At 43.5% G+C, this 19,237-nt stretch overlaps 1 protein-coding gene and 1 long non-coding RNA gene across 3 annotated transcripts in view; one reads left to right on the forward strand and one right to left on the reverse strand.

The window, feature by feature from the left end:
* Positions 1-6,831: 6,831 nt before the first annotated feature.
* LOC147014126 (uncharacterized) lies at positions 6,832-8,675 on the reverse strand. The gene is made up of 3 exons (XR_015050654.1): positions 8,554-8,675; positions 7,717-7,951; positions 6,832-7,258 (listed from the first exon to the last, which is right to left on the reverse strand). It is a non-coding gene; the product is annotated as an uncharacterized LOC147014126 (long non-coding RNA).
* Positions 8,676-12,241: 3,566 nt separating this feature from the next.
* The window catches only part of HERC2 (HECT and RLD domain containing E3 ubiquitin protein ligase 2), a 600,800-nt gene continuing 593,804 nt past the window's right edge, over positions 12,242-19,237 (forward strand). For both annotated transcript variants that reach the window (XM_085851823.1, XM_085851824.1), the window contains exon 1: positions 12,242-12,393. The gene's annotated coding sequence lies outside the window, so the exon portion shown is untranslated. The remainder of the gene's footprint in view (positions 12,394-19,237) is intronic.

Genomic DNA, 19,237 nt, shown 5'->3' on the forward strand with positions numbered 1-19,237 from the left:
GTCAGGTATTCATGCAAGAAAAGCACGTATTCAAGCATGCACATATACAATTATACAGCCAACAAAAACAATGCAAAGGAACTACGACTGTTTATTTATTATGCATAGTCACTTATCACAGTTCTACTTAACGGACTCGGCACCACAACTTTCATACAAAGAAAAGCAAGGAAAAACCCCCTCATAGACAAGGGGGTAGACTGGACCTCTTGGGGTCTTTATACCACGGAGCCGTGTGAACCGCAGAGGCTCCGCGAGACCGGGCTGGCTACCTGGTCCCTCGTGGTGACTCGCTAGGGCGATCCTCGATGTCCCCTTTCCAGTGACCCACGGTTAGGCACGGTCCGACAGGCCGCGCGCCTTGGCTCCGCGGCGCCCCAATCTCTCCAGCTCCTTCCCGACTGCAGAGATTCCAGTCTCCAGGCTCCAGCTCACAGCGCGGCTCCACACGACTGCCCACAACTCCGACACGACACACCGACACGACCCTCCGACACTCTCTTTATACCCACGGCGCGTCGCCCCTCCCTACTTCCAGCACGTGCAGGAAACTTCCAGAAACAGGGCGTTTTCCTCGCCGAATCAGGGTTTTTCGTTTACTTGCTCCTTTTACCGATCGTTGCTTTCTTTTCCGCACGTGTTTGCCGTTGGGGGGGGGGGGGTGAGGCCGTCGTCTGTTCTCCCCCGATGAAGGCCAGGCTTCTCGCAACCGTGCTGAGGTGGCAACGGGGGGGAGGGGGGTGGTTATGGTGGTCGTTGTCATGGTGGCGTGGCTGAGGTTATGGTGGCATGGCTGGCATTTTGGTGGCGTGGCTGGCGTTTTGGTGGCATGAGGGTGGTGTGGCTGGCGTTTGTGGTGGTCGTGAGGGTGGTGTGGTTGGGCGGTGGTGGTTAAGTTGGTTGTTGTGAAGGCGGCTGTTCGTTGCCTGTGGGGATGTTGGCGGTTGACGAGAAGGTGGTTGTGGTGATCGTGGTTGTTGTGGTTGGTAGCATTTTTTGGTGGTATCAATGGCGGTCGGTCCACAATAACGATAGTAAAAGAAAAACGGCTAACTCAAAGATCACAGCCCGGGTGACACGAATAATTTCTTTAGACATCGGTGGGGAAATCTATCTGAACACAAACTTATCGGCATAACTGATCTAAGGACCTATATGGTGCTCTGCGAATTTCCACAGCCGTAACAATATTAAGTTAGTCTCACGTTTCACACAGTCCACATGGTCCGGTGCGAGCAATCGAACACTCTGATCTTTGTGACCATTCTTTGGTGCAATGGTTGCCGGACTTGGGGTTTGCTGAGGTCGGTGTTTGTACTGGATATTAAATACACAGGCACCTTCCTACTCCACTCTGATTTCTCTGCACCATTGGCAATGGTAGCGGTGGCATGGCTCATGCCTGAATCGAAGAGTCTATCTGCTATGCACCTTTTTGTCGCAGACTTTTGTTTCCTGAATTTGGCCGGTGTTGCCGCCGAATGATTATCGTCACCCTTGGTCGAAGTAGCTTCAGAAGATGACGCGGGTACTTCCAAGCTCTCTTCTCTCGTCTCTTTGCTGTATCGGTAACTCCCACTGTGGTTACTGCAGGTGTTGTTTTTTTCAGTCTCCTCCCGTTTTTGAGAGAGATTGTTCAGTAACGCAGCACTCCTTTGTCAGAGTTCCATCAGCCAATGATATGGTGTCACTGTGGAGCATCGTCCTGTTGCTTGCTCTCTTTCTCACATGGTCGATAGCATAGCATTCTTTGAAAACCGCTTGAAGCTCGTTCTGGTCATCTGACTTTAAGTAGGTCAAAATGGCCAACATAGTAAATTTCTTTAAAAATACTCTCCAGATCCACCAGTCAGAATGCTACCAAATTTGGGTTACAACATTAGGCCAGGGTAGGGATGTGAAATTGCAGAGGTCATGCTGATCACGTGACCATAAGTGTGTCAAAAATGGTGGAATTCATAAATTTTTGGGAAAATCGCAAAAATTATTTCGAAAATCTTCTTCTCCAGACCTTCCAGTCAGAAAGCTACCAAATTTACTCAAAGGTTTTGAAAAATAGATTCAGGATTTTGGGCAAGTGGCTGAAAGCAAAGGGTTGTGAGCGAATGTTTTCTCGGATTCTCCCAAGATTAGGAAACTGTATAGAAATTATGAGCAGAGCAATATACATCAACAAATGGCTGGAAGAATAGTGTCAGGAGGAAGGTTTTACATTTAAGAAGCAGTGGGAATCATTTCAAGGAAAAAAAGGGAGTGTTTCTGGAATGATGGCCATATGTTAAATAGAAAGGGAGCAGCAAGGTTTGCAGTGGGAATTTAGGAAGGAATTCAGGATTTTTTTTAGGTCAGTGGCGGGTGGAGAAGGTATTAAGGAAGGAACTGATGATGTAATTGTGATTAGTAAGGCCAGGCAGGAAAATAAAATTTCAGGAAGAGCAAAGTTAAACATATTCTATACCAATGCCAGAAGTTTTAATAATATTATGGAAGAGCCAAAGTAGATAACGAAGAGTACGATATACAGGGAGGGGCATTTATATGTGACGGTTTTACTGTCCTTATAACTTTTTATTTCTAAACCAAATACAATAAAATTTCAATACAACATGGGAACATACTTCAAGTTTTTAAAATCAATTTTGATTCTGTATTTCTTAAAAATTACATTCGACAAATGGGCCCCTTTCTAATTCATGCATTCACAACAGCGGATCATATTATTCATTACCGCAAGCAATGCCTCTTGATCAATAGAGCGGATGGTTGCAGTGATGTTTGTATTCAATTCATCAATCGATATTGGATGTTCCTTATAAAATTTGCCCTTCAGAAATCCCCAGAGGAAGAAATCTGGTGGAGTTAAATCTGCAAAATCAAAGTGTGCCTCATCTGTCATGATCTTGTTTGTTAAATTGGCATGCTCATTGCATTAAAAGAAAATTAAAAATTATAACAAAGAAAAAAATGCTCATTGCATTTAAAGTGCTCCATCATTAAAAACATTCAAGTATTATCTGTAAAACGAAGAAAACAATAATTAGTTATGGCAAGACTGCTTCCGGCTCAAAAGATTGCAAATGTGTCAGATCTCAATGCCCCACCCTGTAGTTGCAGTGAGTGAGACATGGTTTAAGGAGAGTAACTGGAGAACCCCCGATAATCCCCGATAATCTACCCCCGATAATCCACCCAAGCCCACTTCTTTCATTTCTCCTACTTTCCTTCCTGAAGTCCCTGAAATGTCCATCTTCTCTTCGCCATGTTCCCCGTCCCATCCCCATCCCTCTCCCTTCCACAGTTCACCTAATGTGTCTGTTCCCCACTGTTTTGTCCCTTCCACTCCCGCCCCTCTTGTCTCATGCCTCCTTGCTGTGAGTTGTGTGTTAGCTCTCATACGAGCCTCGACCAAGGTATACAAAAAAAAAAAAAAAAAATAAAAAAAAAAGAACAGGATTTGAAGACTAAAAGGTATATCGGTGTGATAGGAAGGAGAGTATAGGAGAAGGAGTAGCAATCTGGGTCAAGGACAGCAACAGCACCGGGAGATTGCATGAAGAGAAAGGGTGACGTTAAGAAAGGAATAAATGTTGAGGATTCTGTGTGGGTAGAGATTAGAGATTGTAAAAACAGTAAGATAACTGGTGGGATGCTTTTATAGAGCTCTGTGTGTGAAAGAAGAGGAGGAAGGAGGAGTGCATGAAGAATTCAAAAGGGCCTGTGGTAAGGGAAGAGTATTGATTGTGGGGGGTTTTAACTTGCCAGGGATAGATTGGGTCCAGGAACAGGGAGAGGGCAGAGTGGATGAGGATTTCCTAGTTTTATTCAAGGTGCTTTTTAACCCAGTTTGTAGATAAGCCCATGAGGGGGAGTGCAGTGTTGGACCTCCTTTTAAGTAACAATCCCAATATGGTGGAGGAGGTGGAGGTAGGGGGAGCATTCAGGAGCAAGTGACCATAATTTTGTGTGTGCAAAGATTGTGTTGAGGCTTAGAGTTCAGGATAGTAGGGTAAGGTTATTAGATTTCAGGAAGGCAAACCTTGAGGTTATGAAGAGAGAATTGGGTGATGCAGATTGGGAGACTCTAACAACAGGACAATCAGCATCAGAAAAATGGGAAACCTTCAAGGACCAAATGTGTAAAGTGCAGAGTAAGTATATTCCAATGAGGTGTAAAACTAGAAGCAGAGAGGCCAGGGTGGTTGAGCAGTGAGATAAGGAACTCTATTAAGGAGAAGCAAAAGGTATTTATTAGGTTTAAAATAACAGGACTGGAGTTAGATTGATATCACTATTGGAGTAAACAGAGGCAAGTGAAGAAAATAACTCGGCAAACCAAAAGAGAGGATGAGAAGAACGTGGCTAACAATATTAAACATAATAGCAAGGCTTTCTTTAAGTATATCAGGGGGAAATAATAGGTTAGGACCAGTGTAGGCCCATTGAGGAATAGCACCGGGAGAGTGGTTAGTGATGAAAGTGAGATGGCAGGCTTATTAAACTGGTATTTTTCTTCAACTTTTACACAAGAACAATTAGGAAAATTGCCAATAGCTGAGAGTATCTATCGAGGAGGTGAGGAAGGGCTTTTACAGAAGATCCAGGATGGAGTGGAGGAAGTAAAGGAACAGCTGGGAAATCTAAGAGTAGATAAAGTCCAGATAACAGGTACCCGAGAGTATTGATGGAGGTGGCTGAGCAGGTAAGCGAGATGTTAACGGATAGTTTCAATAGCTCACTGGAGTCAGGACAGGTCCTGGAGGATTGGAGAGTAGCAAATGTAACACCATTATTTAAGAAAGGATCCAGAGAAGAATTGGGAAACTATAGACCTGTTAGTTTGACTTCATTTGTTGGGAAGGTGTTGGAGATATTAATTCAGGACCAGATAAGGAACTATTTAAATAAATACAAACTAATGAAAGGGAGTCAGTATGGGTTTACCAAAGGTAGTTCCTGTTTAACAAATCTTTTAGAGTTCCATGAAGCAGTGTCTGATTGGGTGGATGAGGGAAAGGCAGTGGATATAGTATATCCAGACTTAAAGAAGGCATTTGATAAGGTACCACATCGGAGGTTGTGAGCCAAAGTGAGGGCTTGTGCTGTGGCTGGTCAGGTGGGTAATTGGATTGCAAACTGGCTTCGTGATAGGAAGCAACGAGTGGCTGTGAGTGGGAGGATGTCTTGCTGGGAGGATGTCAGTAGTGGGGTACCTCAGGGATCAGTACTCGGACCATGATTATTCATTATTTACATCAAAGATTTGGATAATGGGGTGAAGAGAAGGCTTTCCAAATTTGCAGATGACAATTCTTGGAGGTAAGGTGAATAGCAGAGGGGGTGGTGATCAGATTCAGGAAAGTATTGATGCTTGTATAGATTGGGCAAAAGACTGGCAGATGGAATTTAACCTGAACAAGTGTAAGGTGTTGGGGATGGGAAAGAACAATGAAAATAGAGATTACATGATGCAAAGGGGTAATTTTGGAGCGTGTCACACAGAAGAAGGATCTAGGGGTGGTAATATATATATATATATATATATATATATATATATATATATGAGAGGTAAGCAGGCAGCACAATGCCAGGCAGCTATAGGTAAAGCAAATAGGGATTTAGGCTGTATAAGGAGGGAGATCAATTATAAATCAAAAGAGGTGGTGTCAACATTGTATAGGAATTTAGTGAGGGCCACATCTAGAATATTGTGTGCAGTTCTGGTCACCACAATTCCGGAAGGACATATATGCCATAGACAGGGTTCAGCGCAGGGATACTAGATTGATTCCGGGCTGAGCTAGACTCAACTATGAGGAGCGGCTGAAGGAGACAGGGTTTTATTCACGAGAAAGGAGGTGGTTACGAGGAGATATGATAGAGATGTTCAAGATAATGAAAGGTATGGATAAAATAAGTGAAGATGAATTATTCAACAGAGTAGACAATGATAGGACCAGCGGCCATAGCCTGAGAGTAAAGAAGAGGAGAGGTAAGGCAGGGGACTTTCACTCAGAGAGTAGTTCATGCATGGAATGGCCTCCCTGGAAAGGTGGTGGCAGCAGAAAAAGTAGATACGTTTAAATTAAAATTAGATAGGTACCTGGAAGTTATGGAGATCGAGGGGTACAGGGATGTTGGCAGGACTTTTAAGTAGTTTGAGCATTGATGGGTGATTGCGTACGGAGTGCTGTTGGTTGGGGTCTTGTTAAGGGGGGTTGTGTGGTTGATGTGTTTTTTCACCAAGCCCATGCTCCCTCTCCTGAGGGGAAGAAAAAAAACTACAAAAACTACAAAAATAAATAAGTAATTAAATACATTTTTTTTTTGCATTTTCTTCTTTAGATCTTGTTTGGATAAATGAGTATGGTGTTCGTGTCGGCATGATGGGCTGAATGGCCTCCACCTGAGTTAGATTTCCTTGTATAAATTTGGGTTACAACATTAGGCCAGGGCCCAGATAAGCTGCAGGTTCAGTGGTTCTCTCTCTGTGTGTCTGTCTGCCTTTCTTTCTTTCATTTTTTTTCTCCTTGTCACAGTGCACGTTTTTATGAATTCCATCGACATGGTAATGAAACGCTCCATTTTGGAAACGAATTTTGGCGGATCTGGTAAAAATCAGAGTTGACAACCCTGAGGCGTCCTCTTCCCAATCAGCTTGCTTTCGCTTTCCAAGCCAGGTGTTCCTTATTAACCGTTATGTTGGAGTGCTTGCTTGAGTGCTGAAAAGTCTCACTGAATCCAAAAATCATGTTTGGTTTCATGAATCGATCTGGCTTCATTAAACATTTCATCGTTGTTCATTTCTTGAACATAAATATGTTGAAACGAAGATTTAATGACGTCCTTGTTCGCTCGATTTAGAGTACCTATATATAGAGAGTAGCGACAACTCAGCTATAGGCGCCATTTTGTTTCACTCTGGACGTTCCGATGGTAGTGGGTAACCCTGCTTCAATAGCACTTTATAGCCTGAAGATCCACATGAAAATCTTAGCAGTAAAGCCTTTCTCACTGTCGTTGGTGACCACTGTACCCCATTCATGGAACGTCTCGACATAGCGTGTAGCTGGTCTTTTCCGAAGATTCTTGCTGTTCGTGATTCTTGCTTTTTGAATTGCCCGATACCGTTTCTTTGTCTGACGAAGTTGAGCCTTCAATGCCTTAATCTTCCTTTGCATTTTGATTCTGGGTTTAGATGTACTTGGTGGAACACTCGTTGTTGGTCCACTGTTTTCGTCTTCTGTGGCAGTGTCTTCAACTGAAAAAAAAATGACAAAGGAAAGAAAACAAAATATCTAATTTGTACCCTTCATCTTGAGAAAAACATATGCAAGTTATATTATCCGTTTTCTAAATCACAATGGTAACACGATGAATCAGTCTACATACCGTAAATCCCAGTGTGTAAACCGCCCCCTGTGTATAAACCGCACCCCAACTTTTGACTTAAAAAAAAATGTGGGTAAACAGGTTGTGTCAGTGAAAATGTACCATGGAATATAAGAAGACTATTTTTGGAAAAATCTGCATATCGAACTTGTAGATTACAACACACACTACCATTGCGCGATCCGCGGCCGAGGGGGGAAGGCTTTAAGCTCCCACCCCCCCCCCCACACACAATTTTATTAACTACCAAAACACCAAAGTCTTTTTAGGGTTAAATAACTACAGACTTAGTTCAAAGAAAATGATTCATAACTTCAGTTTACATACCTGAACTTGAAGTTGATGTTGTTTTGTCTGCTGGGTTAACAGAGTACGCATGGTCTAAAGCAATGCATGATTTCTTGGTAGCACTAGCAGTATTTGGTGTACAGGAAAGGCGTTTTAGAGGCCTCCTGGGTTTTGGCACACTGCGATGACAGAATATGGTTGGTACTGCCTGCCACTTCAGTTTTTTCTTCCCATCTACTCTCTTGTTTTCAAACTGGGACTCATCAAAGTGAACCTGCAGAAGAAAAGATACAATATTTCTAATCTTTAATATTTCTTAGTCCTAATAATAAATTATAGAAGTAGAAAACATTATTATAACAAAATAGAATAGTTCTCAAAATTCATTTCTAAGATCTAGTTTACACATTTCATCATTGTATGCTACTCTCTACTATGCTGCTAGATTAGAAAAATAACTGTATTCTAACTTAAGATTGGTACTTGTCGAGCCACGGCATGCACCAAGATAGTAATGGGCCTATGAAAGTATGAGTGGAAATTTGAAGCCAAATTCGACATTTTGGACCAACTTTGAGTTTGAACCAAAAATAAAAATGCTGCAAAAGTTCTAGATCTACTACTAGTAGATCTAGACTCTATTAGTTTTTGAGACCCACGGCCAACATTGATGAATGACCTTCAAACACAATTTCACAACATATGAAGGAATGCTTTTTGAATTATTTTTATGTATTACAAAGAATTGGATTTTCATAACAATGTCATAATGATTAATAATAATGGCATTCCAATGAATAAGGTGCGCAGACACAGTCACTTCCTTCATACATACGCTGATATTAATACATGGGACTGATACAGCCCTTCTCTTACCTCGCACAAACATGATGAAGAAGTAGGCTTCCATCCCACTCTGCTCACTTTTTGCTCCCATATCTTCCGTCTTTTGCATCTGTTGGAAACCTATACATCCTGTACCCCTTCTCAGATTTGTTGCTGTACCCAAAGGCGCAACAACCCGTCATTTTGACTAATAAAGTTTCACTCAGTTTCAAACTCGGTCTCTCCGAGTTCACTCGGTGAAGATCTGGATTCAATGCGTAGCTTGGCGCCAGAGTGTGAAACAAAATGGCGCCCATGTGTCACGTGACCATCAAATTCTGGACCCCTATGTCGCTACTCTCTATATCAGGGGTCGGGAACGTTTTTGACTCAGAGAGCCATTAAAGCAAAATATTTGGAAATCTATTTCAGTGAGAGCCATATAATATATTTTAAGACTGAATTCAACTAAATGTGAGTATAATAAGCCTCTGAATTTATTCTTTTAAATAATGTTGTTATACTCACCATTAATGGGACTTCTGGTGCTGCATGGATTTGCTGATGGCTTTGTAGTCTGGTTGGTACTTGGTGAGGTTAAGCTTCATGCAAGCGTTGAGGCTTTCATCCGTTAGACGTGATCGTAGGTTGGACTTGATGTTTTTAAGATGTGAGAATGACTGCTCACATGCATACGTAGATCCAAATAAGGTCAATACAGCAATACTCACACGCTGCAGTGTGAGGTATGTGACAGGAAGCGCGTTCCAAGTTTTGATAATCAGCCGGTCTTCGGGTTGAAGTTTTTTAATTTCTGTCCACATGTGCTTGCTCGTCAACTCTGCTTTCTGTCGTGCGATTCTTTCCAAATCTTCATTCAGTGACTTGAACTTATTCACCCACATGTCTGAGGCCTTCAGGTCAGCCACTTCTGCTTCAAAATCTCTGACGGAGACACCAGGAATGTAACTCAGGTCGGCTGTGTTCAGTGAACACTCGTTTGGATGGGTGATGAACTTAAAAAGACGAGTGTGCTCACGAAATTCTCCAAAGCGTGCTTTGAATGACTGTAGGAGACTGGATGTGAAGCCAGCGAACTGGTGGAGATCAAAGTTTTGAGTGGGCTCACTTGCTGTGCATGCATCTTTAAATTGTCTCAGTTTTTCAAAATGTAGTAAACGACCTGTTTCAAGATCCATGATAAAGAGCTCCAGCTTGTTTTCAAAAGCAAACACTGCTTGTTGAAGGGATAACACTGTATTTCCAATGCCTTGCATTTTCACGTTGAGCTCGTTCAGATGTTCAGTCATATCCACGAGATAGTAAAACTTGAGGAGCCACTCAGTTTCGGCTAGCTCAGGATGCTCAATCCCTTTCATTTCAAGGAAAGTCCGGATTTCGTTCAGGCAAGCCGCAAAACGGCTAAGCACCTTCCCTCTTGACAACCAACGCACATTGCTGTGCAAAAGCAGACCTTGATAGTTATTTCCAACTTCATCCAGCAGTGTTTTAAACTGGCGACCATTTAAGGCTCGGGCAACAATAAAGTTGATCACATGAATGACCAGCGACATCACTTCGCCAAGCTGCCCATCACACATTGAGCACAAAGTGCCTCCTGGTGTAGAATGCAATGGAAACTTAGGATGGGTCTATTTTCATGTTCACGGAGAAGCGCCACAAATCCTTTGTTTTTCCCCACCATACACGGAGCACCATCAGTACACACCGAGATAAGTTTATCCATTCGTAGATTTTTTTCTTGAGCGAACTCCATGAAAGACTTGAATAAATACTCACCTCTTGTGGACCCTTTTATTGGCAGAACAGCAAGACTTTCTTCGCGCAGTGTATCACCAGCAGCATATCTTGCAATCACACTGAACTGCGACAAATGGCTTACGTCTGTTGACTCATCCAAAGCCAGGGAAAAGAACGGCGCTGTATTTACGTCCTTCACTCGCGTTTCCTCCACTTGGTTTGCCATCATGATGGTACGATCATGAACAGTTCTTGCCGACAGAGGCAATGTCTTGTATCCGTTTGATTATCTTGTCTTTGTTCGGAAGATCATCAAAAAGTTCATTGGCGACATCCAGCATGAACGTTTTTGCATACTCGCCATCTGTGAATGGTTTTCCGTTCCTCACTATTGCTAAAGATCCAGCAAAGCTGGCGGAATTATAGTCACCTTGCCGGGTCCATACGCGGAGTTGCTGCTGGCTGGCTTGCACCCGGCTCAGTAGCTCTTGGCACGCTTTCTTTCTGCTGTCTCCCACAGGGTATTTTGATGCAAAGGTAGCATGGCGCGTGTCGAAGTGCCGCTTTATATTCGACCGTTTCATCGATGCAATTTTGTCATTGCAAATTAGACACACCACAGAACCTGCTCTCTCCACAAAGGCGAATTATTCGGCCCATTCGTCCTGAAATGTACGATACTCCTCATCTTTTTTTTCTTTTCGCCATCTTCTTCGTCGAAGGGTTAGCTTTGAGCAAATGAGAGAGAGGGAGATGTTGACCCAAGTGAGTCTGGCTGGCCTGCGCACGAGCTGACATACTCGAGAGGTGCGGCGCGGCCGGCCGACTCTGGGATGCTGTCGCCTCAGCGGTGGCGCGTGATTGGTCGAGATGAATTCCGTGACGCGTCTCGGCGGCGGCACGTCATTGGAGGAACCGAAATCACTACTCGCGTCGGCCGCATGACGAGACGAAACAAAAACCGCTTCAGACAATTCGGAGGTGTTTTTTCTTCTCTCCTTCTGCCAAGTTCAGCCCTGCACGTGAATGAAGCACGACACCATTCAAACTATAGGTAAAGCTTCCACGAGAAATATTGGGCTTTCCAAGTTTCAAACTCCAATTTTATCTGCGAGCCAGATGCAATCATCAAAAGAGCCATACCTCGCTCGCGAGCCACACGTTCCCGACCCCTGCTCTATATATAGGTACTCTAGCTCGATTGTCCCGCCCCCCCTCTCTCCCCAAAACGTCGATCATGTATGACGTCACCCGCTTCGACGTCACCCGCTTCGACGTCACCCGCCTACGTCATCACGTCCTCTGATTCACACATTTTTGGTCTTACCACTTGCATACCTTCTACATACCGATTTTGACTATCGTCGTAATCTGAGGATTCTTGAGCAGAAAATTATTCGTCAAATTCACTTTCTGACGAGTCTGAAGCGAGTTGTTCGGCCCATTATCCATTGCGTGCTGACAATCTCGTCCTTGATTTAATTTACCTCACGATAGTTTATGTGTATTACTTTTGAGGGTATTTCCCACAGGGTTATTTTTATTTTTAATGCAACACCTCAAAAAAATTATTACAATTAAAAACCACGTTCAGTTCCTTGTTTTTTACTTAAAAATCATTATAATCACATCAAGAATTAAAATTTTTTTTTCATGTTTCTTTGTGCATTTAAAGCACTTGGCGGGCGTTTTACAAGGTGATTGGCACTGAAACACAACGTCATACCGTTAATGATTCTTTGGTGCGTATATTTTGTTCAGATGGTTTTAATTTCAAAAAATATAATCGAACGGATCTCAGTATGAAACATACATAAAAGTATATAGTGATATTTTCATCAATGAACAGGATAAATAAAGTAAAAGTACGAAAAAAATTTTCCCCCAAAAAACTCAACTTCCCTCACCCCTACGTCATCACGTATATTTTCGCTTCCCTCGTAATTACGTCATCACGTACATTTTCGCTTCCCTCGCCATTACGTCATCACGTACATTTTGGTCTTGCAACCGGCTTCGTCGAGTTTTTCTTTCGTGGTCCATGTACCATTGTATTATAGATCGAGTAACTGTGTCGATTACGAAGAGTTTTGCGAGTTCATGGTGGCTCGATGTGATTGCTGTTTTGAGGTAAAATGCATTCTTGCGTCTCCTTACTCTTCGTCATTTGTGAGCTGTACTGCATCTCGGTTTCCCATGTCCTGGGCCTGCGTCACTATTTTTTTTTGCTCATCTTTAATTGTATGAACCACATCAAACTCGCAATATGTTCACGTCTTCCACACACTTTGGGATTTAATTTTTTTTTTCTAAACACAAGTGTCGAGTTTCATGAAAGAGCTGAACAACAGGTTCCACAGCCGCCAAATGGGGCGAAGGGGGAAGGGCAAGACGAGAACAACAAACTGTATGAGAGGACTCAGCAGGTGGAGACCGCCCGGGACTGAGCGGGTGGAGACCGCCCGGGACTGAGCAGGTGGAGACCGCCCGGGACTGAGCAGGTTGAGACCGCCCGGGACTCAGCAGGTGGAGACCGCCCGGGACTGAGCAGGTGGAGACCGCCCGGGACTGAGCAGGTGGAGACCGCCCGGGACTGAGCAGGTGGAGACCGCCCGGGACTGAGCAGGTGGAGACCGCCCGGGACTGAGCAGGTGGAGACCGCCCGGGACTGAGCAGGTGGAGACCGCCCGGGACTGAGCAGGTGGAGACCGCCCGGGACTGAGCAGGTGGAGACCGCCCGGGACTGAGCAGGTGGAGACCGCCCGGGACTGAGCAGGTGGAGACCGCCCGGGACTGAGCAGGTGGAGACCGCCCGGGACTGAGCAGGTGGAGACCGCCCGGGACTGAGCAGGTGGAGACCGCCCGGGACTGAGCAGGTGGAGACCGCCCGGGACTGAGCAGGTGGAGACCGCCCGGGACTGAGCAGGTGGAGACCGCCCGGGACTGAGCAGGTGGAGACCGCCCGTGACTGAGCAGGTGGAGACCGCCCGTGACTGAGCAGGTGGAGACCGTCCGGGACTGAGCAGGTGGAGACCGCCCGGGACTGAGCAGGTGGAGACCGCCCGGGACTGAGCAGGTGGAGACCGCCCGGGACTGAGCAGGTGTAAATCTCGGAAGTGTCGATGACAGAGATGTACATGAAGTGGTCAGCAGATTTACAAGTCTTGGAAGGAAGAGCGTGAGACAACAGGACCACCTGGTGTTAATTAAATGGCACGAACAGGATCTTGGATTCAAGACCCAAAGTTCTTAAGCCAGCCACGAGCCACCTCGACCGTTAAGCCGACAGTGGACCTTTTTCCATGTCTGAAGAGGTGAACGAAAAGGGCTGAACTTTCAGTGAATACATGGGGATTGGTACGAGTTAAGCATTCCTGGAAGAATGTGTGCAACCTCTTGGGGTATGGCTGAGGGAAATGGTAGGAAGAGCAAGACTAAGATAGAGCGGTGAAATCCTGTCAAGTTACCTACTTGTGTATGGCCAAGAAGGCAGCGAGACTGCCTTCTGTCATGAGATGTCAATGACACAGATGGTCTTAAATTGGACTCCCTCAAAAAGCCGCAGGATCAGTCGACGGTGAGGAGTCATTGTCCATGGCACTTCAGATGGAGGTCTTTTACACCACTATATGCTGAGACGATGAACAAATCACCATAGTATGTAACATTTTTACCTGGGATCCCAGCATTGTGATATATGTGCACAGATGAGAAAACCAGAGGCTGCCCTGCTCTACCGGATCTTGTGTGAGGAAGCATATCAGTTGGCTTGAATCAACTGTGATACGTTTCAACGTTTGAGCAGCTGTCTCAAAATTGCCAGTGAAATTAACCTCTTAACAAAGACATGATTGGAAGATCCCATTGGATGAAAGATGAACATAAGAGATTTTAAAATATTTATTCATACAGAGTTGAGGCGTGTCAAGGAGCGAGAACGTAGAACGGATCAGGATGCAGCAGGACAAAATGAACAACAGGAGAGGGGGAAGCGTACAACAGTGGGGTTGAGGAAGCGCACCGAGGATGTGAGGACTAGCGGAGTACACAAGGTTGACGAGATGGATACAGAAGCAAACCTATACGAAGGAAAAACAGGAAAGTTGGAAAGATTTGGGCTTGGGGAGAGTTAATGGCGGTTGAAAAGAATGGTTTTGCATTGGGGATGATTTGAGATGGTGGTGAACAGCTGTCGAAAAGCTGCAAAGAGGAACGAATGAGTGGAGGAGCAGTAATCCTGGGGAGATGAGTATATCATCAATTTTATCGACGCAAAACATAACAAACATTGACTCACATGTACGCAGAGCATTAAATAGGAAATGATGCATATCAGAGACAGTCCCATCATAGATGAGGTCCTCTATGTGCAATATATGCAAACAAAGTTATTAAGAATTGAGTGCAAAGTCAGGTGGTCTGGAGAATCAGGTTGTCACCAATGAAACAAACATTGTTGAACGAGGACTGGTGAATGAAGTTATTCGTTTATATTCATGTTAACTCCACCGCCTGCACATCAATCAGTCTTGCCCTGATGTAAAATAAATAATTGAGTCAGGAATGCCTGAGGAAAGATGTTTCTGAACGGCAGATCATATTGAGTGATGCAGATGTTGTCTGACGGGCCAAATTGTGAGGTGGGCAGCGACCTCTGTTGTCATTACAAAAGGTAAAGGGTTGCAGGTCATCCTGTTAGGCTCGTGTTGCTGGGCCTGGTCGGCCGCTGAGGTGAGGGTGTTAATACGATTTATCGGTTAGAGCTTGGAGACTTGTATTCGTGATTTTTGGGCTGTGGATGGGAGACTTGGCTATGAAGGTGGAAATATGGGAGGGTGTAGATTTGCAGGGTATTAGGGTTTGGGGTGGGCAGGTGGTATTGGCTGGGGTAACACTGCGAATGTTTTTACCCCACTTGTGCAAAGTGAAAATCAGGGTGAAGCAATTGGTTCTCTCTCGCTCTCTCACTCTCTCGCACAGCTGCACTCTCAACAATGATGTAAACCACCAGCTACAGGCTGCACTGACCTCAGAAGGATTACAGGCTGAGTCAGCTCAGTTGGTGTTATTTTAAAGGCATGACAGGGTTCCAAATTCAGGACACGAAGATGTGAAGCCAGTCACCTTAAAACCATGAAGCCAACACCAGGCTCAGCTTTTGGTAAATCACTGTCGTATAAATCGGTCTGAATGGCATGTTCAATTGGACATTAATTACGAGGCTGCATTCAGGTGAAGGAAGTTATTCACGAGTGAATCTCATTCAACATGCCCTCAATTGAGAGGTGAACTCAAGATTAATGTTAAGCGAAGCCTCAGCAACATTTTCTTCTTCAGAGCTGTATCCTAATTATGTAGTATTTAATTAAATAAGTTAACTCCCCCCCCTCATCCCCCCCCTCCACGATGGCGATGCTATCTTGCTTGTTCCGCGTGTGGCTTTCTACAAGTGTTGTTCTTCACATTTTAATTGCTGTCATCGTGTATTGTCTCATTTTCTTTCAAGGTCCTCTTATTTTTTTTTGGTTTATATGTAAGCTTTTATAATGTCATTTCCTCAAAAAAAAAATTTAAATTCGATTTGGGGCTCAATGTTAATTTTTGTCTTTCACTTGACCAGTCAGACTGGCCAAGTGCTGGGAAATTTCACTTCCGCAAACGAAATTCCCTCTTACCCGAACTACAGAGACATGACAGAAGTAAATAGACACCTTAAATTTCTTCATTTCATCTGTATACCGCAGTTTTACTCAATGATTTGTACTAATATTCGACTTTCTTTGCAGAAACGAGTTCCTGGGTCTTGCATTACAATTAACGATCCCTCGAACCCAGGAAGCACACAAACTTTCCGTTTTTCAAAGAGGACGAATTGTTGGCTATTTGGAAGGTTGAGTCATCCAGCATCAGATAGCTCAGAACCTTGGCATTCCGTTTTCTTCGGTCAATGAGGTGATTGTGCAATTCACCAGCGAAGGCAAGGAATCCCCAGCTTCCCGTTCTGGTTGATCTTGGCCCTCAGAAAGGTGTCTTCGAGATGTTAAAGAGCAGGTTGCGGGTCACCAAACATGTTCTGAAAATTTATCAATATGATTATATGTGCATTAAATAGTTTGATGCAAACTATTGTGGTTGCCTAACTATTGGGAAAATTAATGAAATTTAACTCCGAAGTTATTCTATTTCTCGAGGCTGTTGAAAAAAAAACAAAAAAAAACAGTCTGTTTTTCGATCACTGACAAAAGTTTTGACTTAAAAGTTAATTTTAGCATATTTTGAGTTTCAAATGCAAGAAAATAATTGCCCAACGATTATTAATGTGATTACAACCTTCGAATCACGCGAAGTCATCAGCGACCCAAAACCTGCTCTTTAAGCGGTCCATTGAGAAAACTCCCTGTTGCAAGGCAGCAGATGTTTCAGAGGAGGTCCAAGTTAGCTCAAGAACTGCCGTGCAGTACCTTCATCAACTGGGCTACTATGGGAGAGCAGCTCGGAGAAAACCTCTTCTTCTATCAGCCAACATTCAAAGGAGAAAGAAGGGGGCTGATGAGATGGCCAACAGACCCTTGGAGTTTTGGCAAACTAATTTTTTTCAGATGACTCCCAATTTGCTCAATTTTCTGAGAGTGGACGCGTTTGGGTCTGAAGACTTCCCAGTCAAGAGTTTTCTTTGAACCGATTACAGCCAACTGTCAAACGGCGGTTTTTCTGTGATGGTGTGGGAGCAATCTGGAGCACTGGTCGGTCAGAGTTTGTGAAGTGTGTTGGCAACATCAACTCTACGATACACATTTCTATCCTTGGGGATGGACATCTCCCTATCTTCTTCACTGGTCAGGTTGTCAAAAACAACACTGTTCATGGAAGATGGAGCTCCATGCCACACTGCAAAAAATACTAAAGAATGGCAGGACAGAAATGTGATCAAGCGACTTCCATGGTCTAGTCAGTCTCTTGAGATGAATTCCATTGAACACCTCTGGGCCATATTGGATTGAACTGTGCGGAAAAAAAAAGTCCAGGAAACCAACATCATGGGCAGAACTGCTTACCTGTTAGCGTGAAGCCTGGGCAGAAATCCCACAAGAGAAAATTTCAGAACTCGTCAGTTCTCTGTCTGAAAGAGTAAATGCGTTGAAATCTGAAAATGGCAAGTCTACTAAATACTAGTGTATGTATTAAAATGGATCAAATGTACTTCAAATGTTCAATAAATAAATTCTTTAAAAATCATGGTGTCTATTTACTTCTGTCATGTCTCTATGTTTATCCCCCACTTAAAATGGCATAACGGATTTAATACATCTATAAAGTCCAGATTACTCAGCCTTATTTCACATCACAATATTGTTTTTTTTCACTAAAGCTCAATTTTACAAACTATTGATTTATTGAGATTGTTTGGCACAGAGTAAGCAGGCTGAGTTTTGTTTTGCACAAAGTTATTCCAAATCATTATGAATTAAATGAAATTGACAGAGTGATTAGAAAAACAAGTCGAGATACAAGTCGGTTTTCCTGCATTCCATCGTTCAAAGTCTTTGCTTTTTTCCTCAGCAGCGATTTAATCCTGGGTAACATGCTTCGCTCTTCATATCAGTCTCGTTCTCTCCCAGTGAACTTTTATTCAGACGGGATGCTTTGCTCTCCAGATTCACTTTCTCCCAAGTATTAATTCCTGGGCCAGGTGCCTTCTTCTCCAGACTCATCTTCCAGCAATTTAATTGTGGGCAAGTTGCTTTGCTCTCTAGTTCCCCCCCCCCCCAATGATTTAATATTGGGGCAGAGTAGCTTTTTCTCAACACTCACTTCTTCTTGTTGAACTTCTTTTGTATGCATCATATGGCTGTGGGTAGCATAATTTGCTGGGTGTGCAACTGTCCCACTGTCTTCCAGCAGTTTAATCCTGGGCAGGACTCTTCGTGCTTCACACTCACTTTTTTCCCAGCGCTTTAAACCTGATTTGCATGCTTCACTCTTCAGACTCTCACTCTCTCCCAGCTATTTATTTCCATGGCAGGCCACTCCACTCTCTTCCTATTCTTACAACCACTCCAAGACTTTGCTCAAATAAGTTAATTCAGCCAAAATATTATAAGCCCTTGAGATCTTCCTTTTTCATAATTTAGCTTCATATTTTTTTTTAATTTTTTTTTTGCAAACCTGACCCTTAACTCCATCCATTAATTTTTTGATAACCCAATCCCAAAGAAAGATAATTTTCTCTGCTTATTGACAAATTGGACATCTCATTTTGCTGAGCCTCTAATATATGCTCGGACAGGCGAAACAAAGTCGTCAAGCTATTTATAATATAGGAATTGCATCTCACCATACTCTTGGTCCATCCTCAGAATCCCACAATGCTGTTGGTGATTTCTATTCAGGAACTTCCAGTGTCCTTTGGTTCAACCTCAGAATCTTGCTTCAAGCGACGTTATTGGTGGATTAATTCTCAGATATCAGAACACGCCTCGTTCTCACTGCAAATAATGTTTCGTGGTTATTGTTGAATGGAAGCTAACTTTCCAGTCACAGTTTTACTCATTTGGAGGTGTGTTAAAACTGGAATATAAACCGTCGAGTACCTTTTTGCTGCACAATTTTATGTTTCCATTTGTGTCAGTTTGGGAGAGGCTTTTTTTCTCCAACAGTGACCTTCACTTGCTCATGGCTGTTAAGTGAACTGTTTTTGTGTAGCCCTTCAACTTCATTTCAAAATCTTAAAGTAGTTGAACAGTTTCATAACATTTCATCTTTTTAAATTTTTATATATGTTAAACTGCATGATTGAGATGGAGTGTTAAAGATAATATTGAATGAGGGACAAGCATTGGAGTGACAGTGGGGAGGAGGTAAACATGTGACTGGCAGCAAGCAAAACTAATATGAGTAATCAAGATTGGGATTGGGCCTGGTATTTAACTTGAAGTGGCAATAAGTTGGCAATTTGAGAGAAGAGCAGCCCTGC

This window comes from Eptatretus burgeri, chromosome 13 (genome assembly GCF_056783735.1).
Source record: "Eptatretus burgeri isolate ZD-2024b chromosome 13, Ebu_testis_v1, whole genome shotgun sequence".
In the NCBI taxonomy this organism is placed as follows: Eukaryota; Metazoa; Chordata; class Myxini; order Myxiniformes; family Myxinidae; genus Eptatretus; species Eptatretus burgeri.